The sequence below is a fragment of the Leptonychotes weddellii genome, chromosome 3 (assembly GCF_054177405.1).
Source record: "Leptonychotes weddellii isolate Sample4059 chromosome 3, ASM5417740v2, whole genome shotgun sequence".
Classification (NCBI taxonomy): domain Eukaryota; kingdom Metazoa; phylum Chordata; class Mammalia; order Carnivora; family Phocidae; genus Leptonychotes; species Leptonychotes weddellii.
The window spans coordinates 79,388,309-79,409,205 of record NC_138371.1 but is presented as its reverse complement, the minus strand read 5'-3'; the positions used below and the strand labels follow the sequence as shown (position 1 = coordinate 79,409,205).

The 20,897-nt window shown below is 38.2% G+C and overlaps 1 protein-coding gene across 2 annotated transcripts in view; it reads left to right on the top strand.

Moving 5' to 3' along the window:
- The first annotated feature begins 202 nt into the window (after positions 1-202).
- Positions 203-20,897, top strand: part of KYNU (kynureninase) — a 130,194-nt gene continuing 109,499 nt past the window's right edge. The window contains exons 1-2 of one of the 2 annotated variants that reach the window (XM_081814530.1): positions 203-378; positions 14,333-14,373. The gene's annotated coding sequence lies outside the window, so the exon portion shown is untranslated. Of the gene's footprint in view, positions 379-14,076; positions 14,374-20,897 lie in introns of those variants that run through there. The other variant, XM_006735842.3, reaches the window with a different exon arrangement.

Here is a 20,897-nt window from a genome sequence, read left to right as displayed (position 1 = left end):
TTTTTTTTTTTTAAAGATTTTATTTATTTATTTGAGACAGAGAGAATGAGAGACAGAGAACATGAGAGGGAGGAGGGTCAGAGGGAGAAGCAGACTCCCTGCCGAGCAGGGAGCCCGATGCGGGACTCGATCCCGGGACTCCAGGATCATGACCTGAGCCGAAGGCAGTCGCTTAACCAACTGAGCCACCCAGGCGCCCTGACAGGATTCTTAAATCCTTGCCCTGCAAAGCATCCTGGAGATGGACATCCTCACACCTTTCTTTCTGTCAATGTAGGAGCATTTCTACAAGAAATAGACCTACTTTTCAGCTGGATGGGGAGAAATGTATCTTTACCCCTAGCGATGCTTGGATGTCTGGTTTTTGACTCAGCCAAGGTAAGGACAATGGAATAGTGATTGAAACTCCCCTGACAACATGCAAGGTTAGCTTCTTTACTGATAATTTGCCACTGGCCTAACCATTTGGATGAGACTGACTCGACTACTTACCAAGCTACTGAGAACTTTTGGAGGGAGCTCTCCCAAAGATAAAATTCCTCAGGCAGATCTTGGCAGCTCAAGTCAGAGAATCAGCCCATTCCCAGGGCACAGAGATTAGGCCCACAGGAGTTCATACTGTGGATATCTCTGAGATCTCTGATGCTTGCCTGCATTCGCTAAATAAAAGCCTCAAGTGGGTATATTTTTTGGGTCTGGTGAGTTAGTTCAAGTATCTGAACTGCGAAAAACAATACAGATCTATCCCCAGGAATGGAATTGCTGATTCATAGAGTATATCTCTGTTTAATTTTAATAAATTGCAGAAAGTTCTCTTTATTAGCTTTACTAAACCAAAATATCCAGGAATTTCTACTTTTCCTCATTCCCTCCAACTGTGGACACCATCTGAAAATTTTAATTTCTATCAACATGATTGCTGTGTAAAGGTATGTTAGCATGACTTCAATGTGCACTTCTCTGATTCCTAAAGTGTTTATATATCTCTTTGAAAATGTATGGACTGGGGGCACCTGGGTGACTCAGTCGTTAAGCGTCTGCCTTCAGCTCAGGTCATGATCCCAGAGTCCTGGGATCAAGTCCCACATCGGGCTCCCTGCTCAGCGGGAAGCCTGCTTCTCCCTCTCCCACTCTGCCTGCTTGTGTTCCCTCTCTCGCTGTCTCTCTCTCTGTTGAAAAATAAATAAAATATTAAAAAAAAAATGTATGGACTGTTCAGGTTTTCCTTTTGTGAATTACATATTTTAATCCCTTGCCCATTTTTTTATTGTGCTTTCTATCTTTTTTATTGAGGAATTCCTTAAATATCCTTGATATTAATCTTTATAGTTTGTTTACTTTCCTTTTAGCTGAATCTATTATACCTCTACTTCAATTCCCTCTTTTATAAAGTAGAAACAGTAACAGTACCTATAGCTCCTTTTTTTCTTCTCTAAAGATTAAATGAGAAATACATGTAAAACACTAGTACAGCATTTGACATTTGGCAAGAATTCAGTGCATACTAGTTATCTATTAAGCTTTTTCTTTTTTTTAAGATTTTATTTATTTATTTGAGAGAGAGAATGAGATAGAGAGAGAGAGCATGAGAGGGGGGAGGGTCACAGGGAGAAGCAGACTCCCTGCTGAGCAGGGAGCCCGATGCGGGACTCGATCCTGGGACTCCGGGATCATGACCTGAGCCAAAGGCAGTCGCTTAACCAACTGAGCCACCCAGGAGCCCCTCTATCAAGCTTTTTCAAATTAAGCTAATACTTTTGTTGTTCTAGATACACATATAAACTTAGATTTGAATTTAATTTTAATCTATACTTAAATTGAATGATTTCTTCTGTATTATATTTAATCCAAGACCAAAGTCTCAAGCTAGGCACAGGAAGTTTAAAATGTACACTATAGGGGCGCCTGGGTGGCTCAGTTGGTTAAGCGTCTGCCTTCGGCTCAGGTCATGATCCCAGGGTCCTGGGATCGAGCCCCACATCAGGCTCCCCGCTCGGCGGGGAGTCTGCTTCTCCCTCTGCCTGCTGCTCTGCTTACTTGTGCTCTCTCTCTATCTCTCTGTCAAATAAATAAATAAAATGTTTAGAATGTACACTATAGTGACAGATGTAGTAGATGCAGCTGGGAAATCAGAAGCCATTACTCTGCACTTGAACTCACATTAGTCTGGCACTCCAGCCTGTGTGAGAAGCAGACTCTGCCCTTAAAGCTGACCTGCCTTTCTGCAGCAAGCACCTCACCTGCTGATGATGGAGGGGCCCACACTCTCTTCATTTGGGCACAGTTTTACCCATTGAATCCATATATTTGTATTTTCAAAACTGCAACACTTTCATCACCATGACTCTTGCCCCTAGTGTGTGATTTATCATCCAACATGTCAAAATATTTTGAAAAAGGTATCATGAAATACAAAGTCTAAGTTGTATTTGATTTCTTTATGAAGAAGAATAAACCTAGAAGAGAAAGAATACAATACACGAGAATGTCTTGATAGGAAATAGAATCATTCATGAAGTCATGAGGCAAAATATGTTTTCTAAAATTTGTATTATAGATATTGGCAAACAGAGATAGATATGGAAAACAGTAGGTCAATTGGAATGCTCTTATATGAGCGTAAAGTTTTCTCTTAGTAGAAACTTTTCCTTTTAGTTACTAAACAAATCCTCTAAACATTGAAAATATTTCAGAAGTTCTCAGGAAATGATCATTAAAGTAAACTGCTAGTGTTTGATAAATTCCCACCCTCGTGTCCTTTCTTGGCCTTTTCAATCAATACCTCTGTTCTTGGCCAGATTCCTTACCAGCAAGGAGTTCTGGGGAGCATTTTCTACTCACTTATCTAAATCAGATCAGTATAAGATGCATGCTGTCCTAAATTGTGTATGTTCAGCCTAGATTGATAAAAATACTTCATCCTGGGGCACCTGGGTGGCTCAGTCGTTAAGCGTCTGCCTTCGGCTCAGGTCATGATCCCAGGGTACTGGGATCCAGCCCCGCATCGGGCTCCCTGCTCTGCGGGAAGCCTGCTTCTCCCTCTCCCACTCCCTCTGCTTGTGTTCCCTCTCTCGCTGTGTCTCTCTCTGTCAAATAAATAAATAAAATCTTTAAAAAAAAAAATACTTCATCCTTTCAAATTAGTTCCTAGAGTACTCTGTTAAGTGGATGAAAGATCACATACAGGCACAGAGGAAAACAGTACAATGTGAATTCCATTAGCAGAGACAGCCACAGGCGAGGGAGAAAGGGTGTGGCTTCATGTGTGTATAGACTCTCCTCTGGGACCTTCTTTGACTTTCCTAAGCAAAATCATCATTACCTCTTCCTAATTCCACAGGATGTACTTTCAGAATACTTTGAATAATTTAATTATAATCATGTTCTCTGGAAATCTAATAGATCGCTTGTAAATATGAAATAACTACTTTTCTTGAAAGCTTTCAGACCAGCTATTTACTTTAATGACATTAATCAGTAAATTTCAATTAATCAAGTAAATTACAAAGTATTATAGACTTAGGGATTGTGCATATGTTCAAGCTTTCCAAACTGAGCTGACCTCTTAATGTAATTCAGTGAGCTATATTGCTCACTGAATCACTATATGTAATTCTGGACAACCTGATAGACTGAGGAGCAATCTCTAAACTCCTTTCCACTCTAAGTATTGGAAAGAAACATAAGAGGAAGAGGGAGTACATAGATCAATATTGTCATAAGAAGTCACAGTCAGTGTGGAGGAAAGTGCAACAATTGGGTTTACACACAATAAGATCTAGCTAAATCATCTCACAACACAAAAACCTTTGTCTACTGGACCTACACTCTAAGCCATGCTGGTTTATTGCTCCAACAACAACTAAAAGGATTGGACCACCCTGAGTAGATAAATTCTCTAGACCTCCTGGGTACCTGTTATGTTTCTGAGCTACAGAAGACTTTAATTTTCTGGGAACATAATCATTCAGTTAAATAAAATATCATGGGAAGCATTATAAAACAGACAAAATCTGACTGGAGTGTAAATGAAGGCCACAGAATTTAAGAGGAAAACTTGAGGCAATTTTTGGGAAAGTACAATCAAGAAAGAAAAGAACATTTCAAACAGAAGAAAGTAACTATATAAGGGAAAACACAGAGGTGGATGAGAGATTTGGGGCAAATTTTCATAGTAAGTTTAACATGGCTAGACTCTAACACACATGGGGAAAAAGGGCCAAAATGAGAATCCCAAGTAGACACAGGCCAAGTCATAAAGAGCCCTTTGTAAGTCATGACAGGCAGTGATGGGGGAAATGGGATGGAAGGAATGAATAGATAGTAGTTGGTCAAAGTGAGGGCTTCATGCTTTCTGTAAAGCACCAATAGGATGATGATTCTGTGATTTTCATAGTCACACAGATAAAAGGAAATTAGGAAACAATTTCTCCTTCATATTTCTTCCTGCTGATGATTTTTGTTCTGTATTAGTGCCTTTTTATTTGAATTTTAGGGTCTCCTACTTAGCTACCTATGGTGTTAGTAAAACATTAACCTGCTATTGCATTCATCCTGTGTTAGGGCAGTGAGTCCAAAAGTTCATTCTTGCAACCACAGTAAAGATACAGGGGTCTTATAGGGGGTGAATTAGCCATTAGTAATAATTACAAGGAATTATCTTTGTTCTGTGTCAGATAATTGAAAGTTAGAAGTCAGACAATATATAAACTGTCCTATTGGAAGTAGGTCCTATGTAAACTGGATAAGAGATGTAGCTACTCTACAAACTACTCCCTGACTGGCTTGGATCCCACAACAAACACCTAGACCATAAAGCCGTCTTGTCATGTAGAATAGCTTGGGGGTGCTCTGATCAACATAGGGAAGGCTATGAAGATCTGACTTTTTCAAAAGTTTTTTGAAGTCTTCTTAAAATGAAGGATCATGAAGCTGAATATTTTAAACAAATGTTCGAGAGAATACAATATTGAGTCAACAGGTAATGGAGTAAGTGGATTATAGAACAGCAGTTAAGAGCCAGCCAAAGTGAGAGAGGAGGAATTTGTATGGGAGCAAGAATTACAATTATGTATCTATCTATCTGTTTATCCATTACCATTTAACCAGTGTTGAGGAATTTATAGTACGTGTTAAAATGCAATAGGCCACACATAGACTGAAAAATAAATAAGTAAACTGATTGATGCAGTGGATAAATTATTGTACAATAAATACAGAAGGAAGTTAGAATCCAATGATGCAAACCAAAGGTCCCACAAGGACAGTAGAGGTAGAGCAAAAAGTTGATTTTATTCTCCCTAGTACCCAAAGCAAAGAGTAGCACCATTCTGCATATTTTTTCAAAAACTTAGACCTGAATATTTCTTCTATGATTTCTCAAAGCAGAATCACATTTGATTTGAAGTAGAATATATATAAAGTAAAATTCATACTTCTCCTTTTTTTTACTTCCTCCTCCCCCAATTCACACTAAAGCAGGAAGTCAAATTGGAGTTCTATAAGAGTTCATTAAGAGCCAAAAGCAGCGGGGTTCAAGTGTACAACCTGAGATAAAATCTAAACATCCTGAAAAGCCACCGAGATGTCAACCCATTTACCACCTTCTTTTAAATGTCAATGATACCTGAGGAGATTCATCCTCCTAATGCCTTCCCTTGCTCCAAGAGTATGTGTGTGTGTGTGGTGGGATAAGAAGGATATACTTAATCACCTCTTCCTGAGTTCTTACTTCTATAAGTTGATTTCATTTTATAGACTATCTCACTCCACTTGAGACTGTCTCTTTACCCTATCAAATCATACTGTGCTAAACACCAACTCTAGTATTTTATTTCCACCAAGTGTAACATGGACACAAGAATTTTAGCTGGCATTTAGGTACAAAAATATTTACAATGCAGGACAGTAACAGACACAATCACCAGGCTTCTTTGTCCCTTGCATCATTTTTTCTATGTGCCCATCACTTTCTACCTGCAAGAATCTTAACATAGCTTCCATTTTAAAAACGGTGAACAAATTTTGCTTTCTGTCTGTCCCATCCCAGCTTAGCTATACTAACTTTACGGAATGAGCTGTTTGAGTGTAAATTTGCAGTGTTGTTTGACCTTTTTTTTTTCCTCTGTGCTCAAAGTATTGAGAGGGCAAAAATTTGCCTTAATCTCTTAAAGATGTCAAATCATTTTCTGGTCACTAGTTCCACTTTCCTTGCCTCATCCAGAGGGAAATGGTAGGGTCCAGTTGAAACACTTCAGGTGTTTGTCCTTTGAAAAACTGGGTAGATCACTTCATATTTAAGGAATAAGGTAAGCATTCTCTTGTGTTGAAGATACATATACTTCTATACATAAACATATACACATATTTATTATATATACATATGTATGTATGTAAATATATTTATGTACATCTATTTGTATATTTAGATATTAAAATAGTATTTTCAATTATTAAAATTAAATATTAAAGTGTTAAAAATAGAATTTTAAGCATTAAAAATTAAAATTAAATCAGTAAGAATTGAGCAAATCCTAAAATTTAAAACAAACCAAAACAATAAATTGAACTGGGTATTATAGATATAATAAAACCACCCTGAATGGGGAAAAGCCAGAACTAATCTAAATAACTTTTTCAGTACTATGTGCCTGGAGGCATTGATACCTGGTAGCAATAAGCTTATCTAGAGACCAGATTTGGTTTCTTAATTGTCCTCCCTAAAAAGAACCAAAGCCCCATAGAGGAATGGCTGATTGCAAGGCTGATGCTGGAAAAATCCAAGATTAGCCTGGAACATCTTGTGCTAGAAAGTAAGCAAGTGCTCAAAAACAAAATGGTGGTGACATGTCAAAAGGACATCAGAACCAGGTTGAAGGAGCTCCCACTGGCTAATTGGGACAGTTTGAGCACCAAAATTATCATCCCCAATGATGGAAAAAACTGGCCTCGTGTTCTTCCTAATGAGATTCCCTGAGAAAGTCTTAATGTCACTAATGAAGCATTCTTGCCAAAAATTCAGAACCTAGGTCAAATCATGTGGAAACAGCAGATAATCTTAAATTGAGGAATATTCTATAGCATGACTATTCTCTGCACTTCAAAAGTAATAGTGTTTTATATGACAAAGACAATAACATGCACATGGAAAGATGCTCAATATCACTAATTATTAGAAAAATGCACATAAAAATGGAGGTTCCTCAAGAAATTAGGAATAGAGCTATCATATGATCCAACAATTGCATTTCTGGGTATATATCCAAAAGAATTGAAAGCAGAGTCTTGAAGAGATATTATTTGCACACCACATTTATAATAGCATATTCACAATAGTCGAAAAGTGGAAACAACCCAATATCCATCAGTAGATGAATGGATAAACAAAATATGATGTAGACATACAATAGAATATTACTCAGCCATACAAAAAAAGGAAATCCTGTCACATGTTACAACATAGATGAACCTTGAGGACATTATGCTACATAAAATAAGCCAGTCAAAGAAAAGAATACTATATGATTCCTCTATATGAGGTATCTAAATAGTCAAATTCATAAGAGAAAGTAGAACAGTGATGGTCAGGTGTTTGGGGAAGTCGGAAAGGGGTGTTGTTAAATTAGTATATAGTTTAAAGATTATAAGATGAAAAAGTTTTAAGAGAATGGTTCAACAACAATGTGAATATACTTAACATTACTGAACTGTACACTTAAAATAGGTTAAGATAATAAATTTTATGTTAGGTGTTTTTATCCCACACAAACACAAAAAATGAAAAAAAGATATAAGGACAGGCAAAAACTGAGAGACAAGGCAGTTAAATTCACTGCATAATCTTGGATTTGATGCTACACTTCAAGAGACAGTTATAAGAGACATTATTATGCCCAACTGGAAAAAAAATTGAATAAGGTTTGTTTATTAGATAATAGTATTAATGTTGAATTTCCAGATATTGATAACTATAGTGAGGTTATGTAGATGAATATCCTTGTTCTTTTGAAGTCACATTTAGGAAGTTTTAGGGATAAGGGATATGATATTTCAATTTAGTCTTAAATGGTTCAAGAAAAGACACACACATATGAGTATTGGGAGTGTGTGGGTATGTTTATGAGAGAGAAAAAAAACAAATGTGTCACAATGTGAAATTGGTGAAACTTGGTAAAGGATATACAAAATTCTTTGTAGTATTTTGCAACTTATCTATAGGAATGAAATTATTTCAAAATAAAAATGAAAAATATTAAATCAATAAAATATGGTAAATTGATAAATCTTCAATCTAGCTACATACAGTATCAAATAACCCACTAGCAAGCCTGTATATATGGGTGTGAAAACTCTTTGTACCTAGCTCTGATTCTTATAATCTGCTTCTTATTTAAATACAGAGAAAAAATGAATTTGTTAATTGCAGTTCTTCATGTAAACAATCAGACATTTGGGCAAACTGACATGCAAACACATATTAAGGGAGAACTATTAAAATTCCCTTGCTGGGACACATGTAGATTGCCTTAAATACCTCTGTGAATTTAACAATGAAGGAGAAATTCTGATGTAGGAAAAAGTGATTGGGTTACAAGAATTTTAGTTTCTAAATGAATTTTAATCACCAACTGGCAAAATGGCATTTGTTTATATAATAAGCTCTTATATTTTTCTCAGAAAAACTGAAAATACTATGTATAGGGGTTGAGAAAGTCCCTGCCCCTTACTGGGAAATTTTTCTAATAGAATATATACCTCACAGAAAGGAAAAAATAGAGTGTTTGAATATAGCCTAGTGATTAATTGGCACATTAATTTGTTTTGCTTTCCTTGCTACAGAAGTTAGGCAGGGGATGAGGGGAGGGAGAAATGAGAAGGAGAGGGAGGGGGAGATAGAGGGAAAGCAAGGGGAGAGGGAAAGGGGAGAGAGGAGTGATGAAGGATAGTTGGAAGAGGGGCGCCTGGGTGGCTCAGTTGTTAAGCGTCTGCCTTTGGCTCAGGTCATGATCCCAGGGTTCTGGGATGGAGCCTGGCATTGGGTTCCCTGTTTGGGGTGGGGAGGGAGAGGGGGCAGGCAGGAAGCCTCTTCTCCCTCTCCCCCTGCTTGTGTTCCCTCTCTCTGTCAAATAAACAAAATCTTAAAAAAAAAAAAAAAGGATAGTTGGAAGAAAAGCAGTCAGGGACACCCCCCCTACCCCCCCACCCCCGCCCAAGAGGAAACCACCCTTAAAAGGATTTTACACCACCCTGGAAGGACCCTCCATCCTTTCCCGGGTGACAAAAACCTGATCAGATGACCTGGCCTTGGATGGAGGGCTAATCAGATTAAAACAGCCTGCCAACAAGCCCATAAAAACCCTAGTACCAAATCGTCAATGCTCTCGGGTCCTCTCCCTGTTTGGGAGCTTTGTACAGTCGCTCAATAAACTTTGCTTTACTATCACTCAATAAACCTTGCTTTGCTGCCCACCACCCTGTCTGGTCTACCTGTTCATTCTTTGAAGTGGTATGACCAAGAACCACCAAAGGAAAAGAAATCCTGTAACAGGAGAGAAGGGGGGAAGGAATGAGAAGGGGGAGGGAAGGCAAATGAAGGCAAAAGGAAGGGGGAGAGGAGAGGTAAAGGTAGGGAAGGGAGGAATAGGGGAGAAAGGAAGGGGAAAGAGCAGAGGAAAATTTTAAGTGTGTGTGTGTTCTGTTCTTTACATTTTTCTCTACCCATATAAATAAGATTCTGCCTTCTTTGGCTTCAGAATAAAAATTGCTTGGTGAGAACATCCTGACGTGGCTTTTAAAAAAGATTGTTACGTTATATTGGTTACCCTCAAGAGGAAGGGGAAAGAGTGTTTGGGTGGGCAGGGCGGTGGGGTAGGGAAAAGGAGAGAGGCAGAAGAGATAAGAGAGAAGGAAGCTAATAGATTCATTTTAGGGTATTTTGTTGTGCTTAAAACATCCAGGAAAGGAGAGTCCCAATAAGGACTCAAATTAAATCTCCCTCTACAGAAGTGATGATTGAAGTCCTAAAACATTGTTATTTAATTTACAAAATAGAGTAATTAGAAAGTTTCTGCATACTGTAGGGAAGGAAAAAAAATTCCTCTATCCTTCTGAGTTCATAGGTGGGACCCCTATAATAAAGGACAGCTTAACAAGAGAAAAACAAGTTTATGAATGTGAATACCTCATGTATACATGGGAGGTACCCAGGGAAAAATGAGTAACTCCCATAGGTGGCTTAGATTCAGACTTAAATACCATCTTAAACGGGAAAGGGGAAGAGAGATGTGGGCCTCTTAAAGGGGAGTAAATGACTATTAGGAAGGATGAATGGGCCCTTAGAAGTATAGGTAAGAGATATGATAGTTAGTGACAAAGTTGGTCTGGGTGTGGTATTGACTTCTAGTCCCCTCCCTGTGACAAGAGTCAATCTCCTGTCGTTGAGGAAACTCCCAGGGAGGGGATTGATAACTGAATTCCTTTTGAAGGATCTGTCTTCAGGCAGATAGGGGAGTTCAGAGAGATCCTCTCCCTGACCTTGCTGTTTAAATTCCTACAGCTCAAGATAATTGATATACCACAGCGACATATGTTGTGGTGGCAAGTTCTGAATTCCTGCAGTCATATTTTGGAAGGGCGCATTCTGCTATCCTTCAACGCCCAAATTTGTGAATGCAGCTTTTTACCAGTTCTTCCCCAACTTGCTCCCTGAGGTTGAGGTTTTCTTTCACTTCTCAGAACACTTTAATATAAGACCTGGATTGGCCACCGAGCAGCTCTGTGTTCAGTCTCATCACCCATTTCTACTCATGAATCATTTAGCATTAGAGTGTTATAGTTGGATGTGTAGCCTAAGATTCTTACAGAAACAATTTGCTGCACTGAATTTAATTTGGTAAATAATAACAGCAAACACCCATTGAAGTCTACTATTTGCCTGGCACTGATTTGGCCATGGTAAATAAGTCCTGAAAAATATGGAAAATTTAAGGATTACCTCTGAAGCGGGAGAGCAAGCTTCTTGTCTCACAGAGTCCAAGAATGAATCTCGAGGACAAAGAAGAGTGAGTAAAGCGATAGAAGTTTATTAAGCAAGGATACAGACAGAAAGCTCTCAGGAGTGAGAGGGGTCCCTACAGAGTTGCCAATGTGGGCCTCCACTGACAGTCTTTCATTTAGAACTGACCAGGGAGCTTGTGGCCTTATCATTCTTGTGATGTCTTGGCTGGAGTAAGGACTGGTGATTACATCTTTAATGGCTTACTTCTTTTTTAGGGTCTGATTATTCTTTGTTGGGTGCAGGTGATTATCATAAAAAAGACACTCCCCCCACATGCCTAGGGTAGGGTGGTCTGGTTTGTTCCCTTATCTCTGGTTTCCTTACATTTCCATATTTTTGGGATTTTTGTGACCCTGATCATGGAGCCCCCTATCTACTTCTTCCTACCTAGCCCCACCTGTTCTTTACTCACCCCTAGGAAGAAAAGAACTTCCCCTTGTATCCCTAATCATCAATTTTGATGGAAGAAACGGAATCATTTTTTTTAAAAGTAACTAATTTAACAGATATTTTATGGACAAGGTGCTAAGGAGGGTAAAATCAAAGTCTCTACCTTTTAGATATTTATCATGTTGTAGGCAAGATGATATATATGGAAATTTATAGACAACCAAATTAATACAACAGTTTATCCTAACAACAACATTATTTCTTCTTCTTCTTTCCAAAAAAAGAAGAAATGGAAGCTCAATCTATTCTCTTTTCCCTCCACAGCTGGCCCTTCAGTGGACCTTGTTTTTATCACTCCCTTCACGGCTTGATATTTCACAATTCCTTTTTATTTTTTGGGTAGAATATCCCTGGCATTTAGCTTTGTGCCTGATGCAAAGAATATGCTTAATAATATTTTTCTTTTTTACTGAATGAAGTGTTAAAAACAAGATAATAGACCCATAATGTAGTCCCTTATGCTAAGCCAAATGGAGACTTGATTATATTAATTATAGTTTTGCCCCCCCCCATGGAATCTTAATCCACTCCATCCAGAATTATCTGATCAGCAGTAATAAGGTAATCCACCTGAAAACCCATGCCATGCCCTAAGGGAAAGTGACCCTGTCATCTGTCATAACTAATCTGCTTTTTAAATCTAGTATAACATCTTTGTTCCAACATCCTTCTTCCTGTGAGTCTTTCATTTTGTACAGCTCCTAGGAGCTCCTTTCTCTCTGCTAGGTTGGGTGCTGCCCGATTCATGAACTGTTGAGTAAAGCCAGTAAGATCTTTAAAATTTACTTAGTTGAATTTTGCTTTTTAGCAGAAGGAAACAAATTAAAAGAGATTTACAAAACATAAGTAATAGGAATATAGCTTAGAGCTCTAAGTTCTTTAACAGTGGAGTTAAAAAGGCAAAATTCAACAGAGTAAATTTGAAGATCTGATTAGATTTATTAACAGATTCATGAATTGGGCAGCATGTCATCTAGCAAGTAGAGGGGAGTTTTAGGGGTTATACAAAATGGAGTTTTTATTGGAAGGAGGATGGGGCCAGAAAGTTACTAGCAAAAGAAAAGATTGTTTCAGGCAAGACCACTTTCCCCTGTGGGGAAGGGCAGGGGATCTTATCATAGGGCAGATTAGTATTTTGTTGGAATGGTTTCTAACACTACTATCAGAAGATTTTAGAAATACCAATGTGCAAATAAGACCTTGATAGGTCAATCTGTAGCTCTATTTCTATCTCTGTATCCACAGTCAGTAGTTAAAGGAGTGTGATTCTTCATCAAAAATGACACATACTCCAGGCCAGGCTCACTTCCTGGATATTGGAATCAGTCAGATCTTCCAAAGTTCTTACAGCCCAAGAAATAAATAAAACAGAAAAAAAAAAAAAGAGCAAATTTTGAGACACCCAGACCGGATTCAAAGTTTTACTCTCAACTTAATAAGGATACACTACTCACTTTGTAGGATTATTGTAAAAGTAGGATTGATGAAATGAAATATATTTTCTTTTCTTTGTTCAGTTACTTGTATTAAATTAATTTCATGTGTCTTATACCCCTCTTTTGGAGACTGGAGGGTAACAATTTTTGTCTGATTAATTTTGGGGGAAAAGAATGTGTCACTTACTGACTTAGATGTCTTGGTATTCTAGCTTTCTACATGCATTGCTTTATATTTTAGTAATTTTGTGAGAAAGGCAATTTTAGGTCCATTTGATAGATGGGATACTGAGCTTCAAAGGGGGTTAGGTGAATTGTCCTGAGTTATACAGTGAACACATGATAGAGATGATTAAATAATGCTTTACCTGGTATGTTTTGGATGCTCAAAAAGGCATAGGCATGCATACAAAATAGATTCAATTATTCAGGCCCAGACTCTATCTTTATTGTTTTTTCATTTTTAAAAATTTTAATCTCAGTATAGTTAACATACAGTGTTATCTCAGTTTCAGGTGTACAATATAGTGATTCAACAATTCTATGCATTACTCAGTGTTCATCATGGTAACTGTACTCTTAATCCCCTTCACTTATTCCACCCATGCCCTTCCCCACCCCCCCTCTGCTAACCATCAGTTTGTTCTCTACAGTTAAGAGTGTTTTGGGGGTTGGGGATTAACATAAGAATAAAAAAAAAAAAGAGTGTTTTGGGGGCACCTGCGTGGCTCAGTCATTAAGTGTCCAACTCTTGAACTCTGCTCAGGTCTTGATCTCAGGGTTGAGAGTTCAAGCCCTGTGCTGAGCTCCATACTGGGTGTGGGGAAAAAAAATACTGTTTTTGGTTTGTCTCCTTTTTTTCTTCCTTTTTCCTTTTTTTCATTTTTAGAGATAGAGAGTGTGCATTCGATGGGGTGGGGGGCAGGTTGGGGGGTCAGAAGCAGAGGGAGAGAGAATCTTAAGATGGCTCTCTGCCCAGTGCAGAGCCCAACACAAGAGCCGAAATCAAGAGTCAGACACTTAACTGACAGAACCACCCAGGGGCCCTTATTTGTTTTGTTTCTTAGATTGCACATATGAGTGAGATCATATGGTATCTGTCTTTCTCTGACTGGTTATTTTACTTCGCTGCTAAGGGGACAGCGCACTGAAGGAGCCCAACCTGTTTGAAATAGAGAATAAGAGCAGCATTTTGCTTAGATGTTTGTCAGTGACTGGAGATTCACTATCAGTTTAGAAAGAGGGGAGGAACTAAAGTTAGCTCACAAATTCCCCACCGGGTGGAGTCTGAGCAGAAGTGCTCTGCATTTCTCACCCTGAGTTCTGACCTGTAAGTTTTCAAGGAAATCTTGAGAGATTTTTCCTTTCAATTCTTTTTTTGTTTTAATAGGAGACTGGGAGCTGTGGACCCCATCGTCGGAATCCTAGCTGGTAAGCACAGAGACGCTGATAATACACTCTGTACACAAATACATAGTTAGTGATTTTTCCAAAGGAAAATTCTCTCTGTTAGAATCCTTGTTAAAATGCTTTAGAGGTTTCTTTTGCCAATTTCTTCTCTTTCTGTTTCTCCAAATTATCTTCATAGAAATGGCACAATCCTCTAATGTGCAAGTGCTCACACTTTAAAACGTTGGGTTAAATAGAGATCTTTACCAATGTATTGCTGTCAATAGTACTATGCAATTCATTTAGTGAAAGATGATTACATTTGACTAATTGAAGTTAATTTTGTAGTTACTTGAGTTTAAATGGCTCGATTAGATAAAAATTCAGATCTTTAAATAAGTATTAGGTCCTATGTTTTCTGGTAATTCTAGTTGTCTTATGGTGCTGTTAGTCATATTCAATATTTATTTGGAGAAGTGAAAATGTCTATTTCATGAGCCGGGTTGCTTCCCCTTTCATTTTATGAAATATTTGCCTAAGAATGGAGAGTTAATACACTTTTATTTCATAGCTAAAAAAAGTTTTTTCTTTTCTGCTTTTATTTTGAGGAGGGTGGGGTGTTTTTTAGGTAGAAACATTAGAGCAAATGTGTTGATCTTATTAATGTGATTCTCAGCATGTACTTCATATAATCCTTGACATGAAATATACAGTTGTGACAGTGAACAATGACACATTTAAAGAATACTGCTCTGTGCATGTGTATTAAATAACATTTTCTTTCTCACTGAAAAGCTCTGTACTTTAAAATTTGCTTTGCCAGGTTCTAAACTTTGAACTCGTGTGTAATTTGCTTATTTCAGGCATGAAACCTGAAACTGTGTAAAGATTAACCACTGAGTAGTCATAGTCATTTATTTAACTATTTAACCTTAGACACATAGGTGACTAGAAGATCCTGGATTCCATGATTCCATGAAAACAATCAATTTTTTATAAAAGTTTTAGCTTTAAAGTTATAGCTGCCTAATAAAATAGACAGAACACAATTTACAAAATTTCAAAAGCTAAATTGAGGGTAAAATGGCACTTTCCATCACAAGGTATTACTATTAAAAGATATCATGAGCATATCTTTTATCTCTTTATAAAGGAATTTACCTAATTTCATTTGATCCTAACCATGAACCTCTGAAGAAAGTAAAACTTAAATTATTAGTTTTATATAACATTGCAGCACAGAAAAGTTAGGTGGCTTTCCTAAGAACAAGTGTGTATGTATACATGCCTTCTTTTTTTTTTTTTTTTAAGATTTTATTTATGTATTTGACAGAGAGAACCACAGCGAGAGAGGGAACACAAGCAGGGGGAGTGGGAGAGGGAGAAGCAGGCTTCCCGTGGAGCAGGGAGCCCGATGCGGGGCTGGATCCCAGGACCCTGGGATCATGACCTGAGCCGAAGGTAGACGCTTAACGACTGAGCCACCCAGGCGCCCTGTATACATGCCTTCTTAACACAATCAAAATTAAATGTGTGAAATGTAAAATTTGGATTTTTTTAGCTTGGGTTGATTTTTTTTTTTTTAATTTCAAAGTAAGAGCATGTCAATCTACTTGAAAATGGTAAACCTACAGGAGGCATAAATTGAGGCTTGTGAAGCACTAATTGCCTTGCTGACAGGATGAATGCAGAATGAAACAGCAATTATTCTGAGTTAATAAATTGTTTCCTTGGAGTGAGGGCACTCTGGTATTGGGCACTGCGGATTGTATTCACTTCTGGTGTTAGTGGTACATTTTGGCAGGTGAGACCAGGTGTGTTCTCCCTGAAAGCCTATTTCACTAGCAGGTGTTTTACTCTCTGTGCAGGTGAGGTTGTGACATCTGGGCTGTGACAGGCCCAGAAGTGGGACTAGCCTCTTTAACCTCTGCCTGGCTGGGACTGGATTAGAAGGATTGATTAAAAAGAGTAGTAGATTCATTGCCTCCTGTATTTGCAGATGGAGTACAAGGCTGAAAAAAAGAATGAAGTTGGGGAAAAAAGAGAATGAGCCAAAGAAACATATTTTCTTTTTTTAAGATTTTATTTATTTATTTGACAGAGAGAGACACAGCGACAGAGGGAATACAAGCAGGGGGAGTAGGAGAGGGAGAAGCAGGCTTCCCTCTGAGCAGGGAGCCCGATGTGGGGCTCGATCCCAGGATCCTGGGATCATGACCTGAGCTGAAGGCAGACACTTAACGACTGAGCCACCCAGGTGCCCCAAAGAAGCATTTTTTAAAAATCATAAAGTAAGATACAAAGAAAAATAAAATAAGAGGGCCAGGAATTCTGCTCTGTGCATTCTATCCACATGCCATGCCGAAGACAAGCATGGCTGACTCTGTTCCTCAAGTGAAGTGCAGTCCCAAACAGTGGACTCTTATTATCCCAGAGTTTGATCTGGAAGTAGAAGAAAATTATTCTGATCCCTCAAGATTGTTAGAAGGATTAAATAAGAAACAAATACAAAAAGGCTAATGAATTAATATGAATATCTTTTTTATTTTATTTTTTTAAGATTTTATTTATTTATTTGAGAGAATGAGAGAGAGCATGAAGGGGAGGGTCAGAGGAAGAAACAGACTCCCTGCTGAGCAGGGAGCCGGCCATGGGACTCAATTCTGGGACTCCAAGATGAATACCTGAGCCGAAGACAGTCGTTTAACCAACTGAGCCACCCAGGCACCCCCAAATATCTTTTTTTAAATAAAGAAAATTGGATTTTACTGGGAATATGATGGTAGCAAACTAATATGTATATTTAGGTAACCTATTCAGAGTTTACAGTCAAGCCCAGTGAACCCTCAAAGTTCTGACTCTCCAAAGAAATTACTAGATAAAAGGCAAGATTTTTGAAAATGTTTTTCTAATTAATTTCCATGTGGTTGGAGTAAGAAGGGCATTGCTCTATGGATAGTCATTAATCATGTGAAATAATTCAAGCTATTTTGTGCATTCTTATTAAATTGCTGTTTTAGGGGAATGCTCTACGTAAAAGCCACTGCTCAGGAATGGAATTGCTACAAAGATAAACAAGATTCAGGCCTCCAGGTAGAATATATATAGTTGAGTAGGATGGGTAGCCCAGCAACTCAATCAAGCCACCATAAGTAATGTGTTCATAGTAAAAACACACTTGATAGGCAGAAAACAGCTCATTAGATTCTCAGGACAGCCAATTCTCTAGGTGACCTTCCAGGATATACACATAGTTGTTGCATGGAAGGATTCAATGACTCCCCAGACTGGTTTGTCTTGTCACTTTTCAAGAGACATAGCTGTTCCATCCCCTACCATTGCATAACTAAGTTGATTCTTATTTGCTTCTGAAATCACTTCATATTTTAACAAGCAGTGGTTCTGTTCGACTTTGAAAAAAATGAGTCACTCATGACAATACTCCTTCTAGACCCAACCATCTTATCATTGCTTTCTGATTTTTAAAAATTTTTGCTCCTGTTTCCAACTGAATAAATAACTGTATCTCATAGCTCAGATTCCTGAAAGAATCTAATGAGATGTTCAGACAAACACCATCATGACTGTTTGGCTAAAGCAGTCACAGCAAGTCACTGTCTAACAAAACAGTGCACTGTCTCCAGTGAGTCAAGTGTCTAATAGAGGTGTAGTCAATTGTGACTAGGATAATGTCAAATGGTAGAGACACTGTCATCTCTATTCAAAAAGCAGGTTAATTCATCACAAGGCAATAGGTGGGAACCCATGCAGAATCAAGTTGTAGGTGTGGCAACATATTTCAGCTTTCCCAACCACAGAGGCATCTAAATAAATAGAGTATCTGGCAGGATGCCTTACTTACAAATAAAGGTGTGCTCTTAAGTGTTACAGGTATCCAGAGGAGGAAAAACTACTTTTAGTTGAGACAACATGACAGGCCTTGTGGGAGAAAAAAAAAAAGTAGCCTTTGAACTAGGGCTTGAAGGTGACTAGGATGTGAATATGTAGAAAGGGAAGTAGAACATTTTAGGCAAAGGGAATGACATGAGAAAAATCACAGAGGAAATTTCATGAAAAAGACAAATAATTTAGTATGGTCAGATTTTGAAGGAACTATCAACACTAATGTTGAAATCGTTGACTTTTGTACAAAAGCATGGGTTGGAGCAATTGGCAGCCGTTATTGGCATCAAAGCTAAAAACATGTTCAAATCAAGCTCAGTACCCTTATTTGAGAATATACAGAATAACTTATCAGGGGAGACCCCTAGCAATTGAGAAAGGAAGAGGTCAAATAAATAAGAAGAATTCCAGTTTAGAGAATAGGAAGTGTGCTTGTTTTACTGGCATTGTATAACATTCAGACATGCAACTCTTCATCACCTAACACTGGGTGTGTTGGTTGGGGTGGGAGAAAAAGAGGGGAGGGTGGTGAGAAGAAGACAGATGATTGAGATTTGAGAGCCTCATCTCTGTTAGTTTTAGTTGGTTCTTAGGATTTCTAGGCTTTAAGTATAGTCTATGAGTTGAAAAATACCAAGCTTATATCTTGTGATCTAATTTTCTTCTGAGCTACAGACCCAAACATCCAATAGCCAGTTTGTTATTTCTACCTCAAACTTCATGTGTCCTAAACAGAACTTTGATTTCCCTCCTCAAAGTTTTTCTTCCCTAGGTATTTCTTATTTCACCACTTTTTTTTTTTAATTTCTTTTTTTTTTTAAAGATTTTATTTATTTATTTGAGAGAGAGAGAATGAGAGACAGAGAGCATGAGAAGGAGGAGGGTCAGAGGGAGAAGCAGACTCCCTGCCAAGCAGGGAGCCCGATGCGGGACTTGATCCCAGGACTCCAGGATCATGACCTGAGCCGAAGGCAGTCGCTTAACCAACTGAGCCACCCAAGCGCCCCTATTTCACCACTTTTAACATATTTGCTCAGCCTCACCAGAGAAAATCTATCTGCATTTCCTCCAAAATATGGAATGAATCCACACACTTCTCTGCTTTTCTCCTCATCACATTTAATCCACCATCATTTTCCCCTGAACTACTAAAATAGCCTGAATCTGCCTCTCTTTTTCAACTCCTTCTAACTCATCAGAGAGCAGAAAAAGTGATTTTTATTTCATGCAAAATTATGTCCTATCACTTTCCTACTCAGGACTCTCCAGCAATTTCCCGTTAAGTTTAGAAAAATTATCCAGACTCCTTTCTGGCTTCAGAGTTCTTCATAATTAACTTCTGCCCCTGCCTTCTTTCCTTCATAGTGTCTCCTTCTCCCTTACTTACTTAGTGTATTAGCTGAACAGGCCAAGCCTGTCCCCACCACAGGATTTTTGTACTTTTCTGTCATCTTCTCTAGTTCCTGGTCTTCACGTGTTTGATTCCATAACAATGCACGTAGATCCCTGCCTCAAAGAGATACACTTGACCCTTCCCCTGAGGAAGTTATTCCATACCCTAGTGACTCTCTATCCCATTACTCTGCTTTTTTTATACATAGCTCTTGAAACTCTCTGAAATTACATTATTTAATTATATTTTTCATTCTCCACTAAAAAGTAAACTCTAAAAATGTATTACTTACGCACCATCTTTTACAGTGCTTTTTCATCAGTGCTTTGAGCTACATGGTTGGTGCTCCACAAGTGCTCCTGGAAAGATAAATGAATGGAGGAATGCATAAGTGGAGGCACAAAAGTAGAAGTCTGTAAATCAAGCTACCTGAGAATTTTTTTTCTCTATTACTATTCTTACTCAATTTCAAAAAAAGCTAAAACTTGGGGAAATATAAATAAATCAATATAAAGAAAGTTTGGGTAAAGTTTAAGAATATGTAGTTAAATTTCTGTTGTTCCCCCCCACCCAGAAAATGAAGCTTTCTTTCCAAAATTGTGAGAAATTTTAAATGATGATTAAACAGAGCAAAATGTAGTTTCAGAAAATATCATGGGGTTCTGCTTTGTTCTAAGATGGCATATATAGTTTTGAAAGAGAAGTTTCTCTTTATCAGTAGCAGGAAGAGCTCTTTGGTCTTCATATGGCAAAAATTATTAACATTAGGTAAAAGGTAAAGGTAAAGTTACCTTTTTCATCAATACTGTTTTCATTCACAATAAAGAATTTGTTATGGTTCTATTGTATATATATGTCCCTAATTTTAAAACTCTGATCCAAGAGGGGCGCCTGGGTGGCTCAGTTGGTTAAGCGACTGCCTTCGGCTCAGGTCATGATCCTGGAGTCCCGGGATCGAGTCCCGCATCGGGCTCCCTGCTCATGCTCTCTGTCTCTCATTCTCTCGCTCTCAAATAAATAAATAAAATCTTTTTTTTTTTTAAAGATTTTATTTCTTTATTCATGAGAGACAGAGAGAGAGAGAGGCAGAGGGAGAAGCAGGCTCCCAAGGAGCAGAGAGCCCGATGCGGGACTCGATCCCAGGACCCTGGGATCATGACCTGAGCCGAAGGCAGACGCTCAACCATCTGAGCCACCCAGGCGCCCAAATAAATAAAAACTTTAAAAAAAAAACAAAACAAAAAAAAACTCTGATCCAAGAATCATTGGG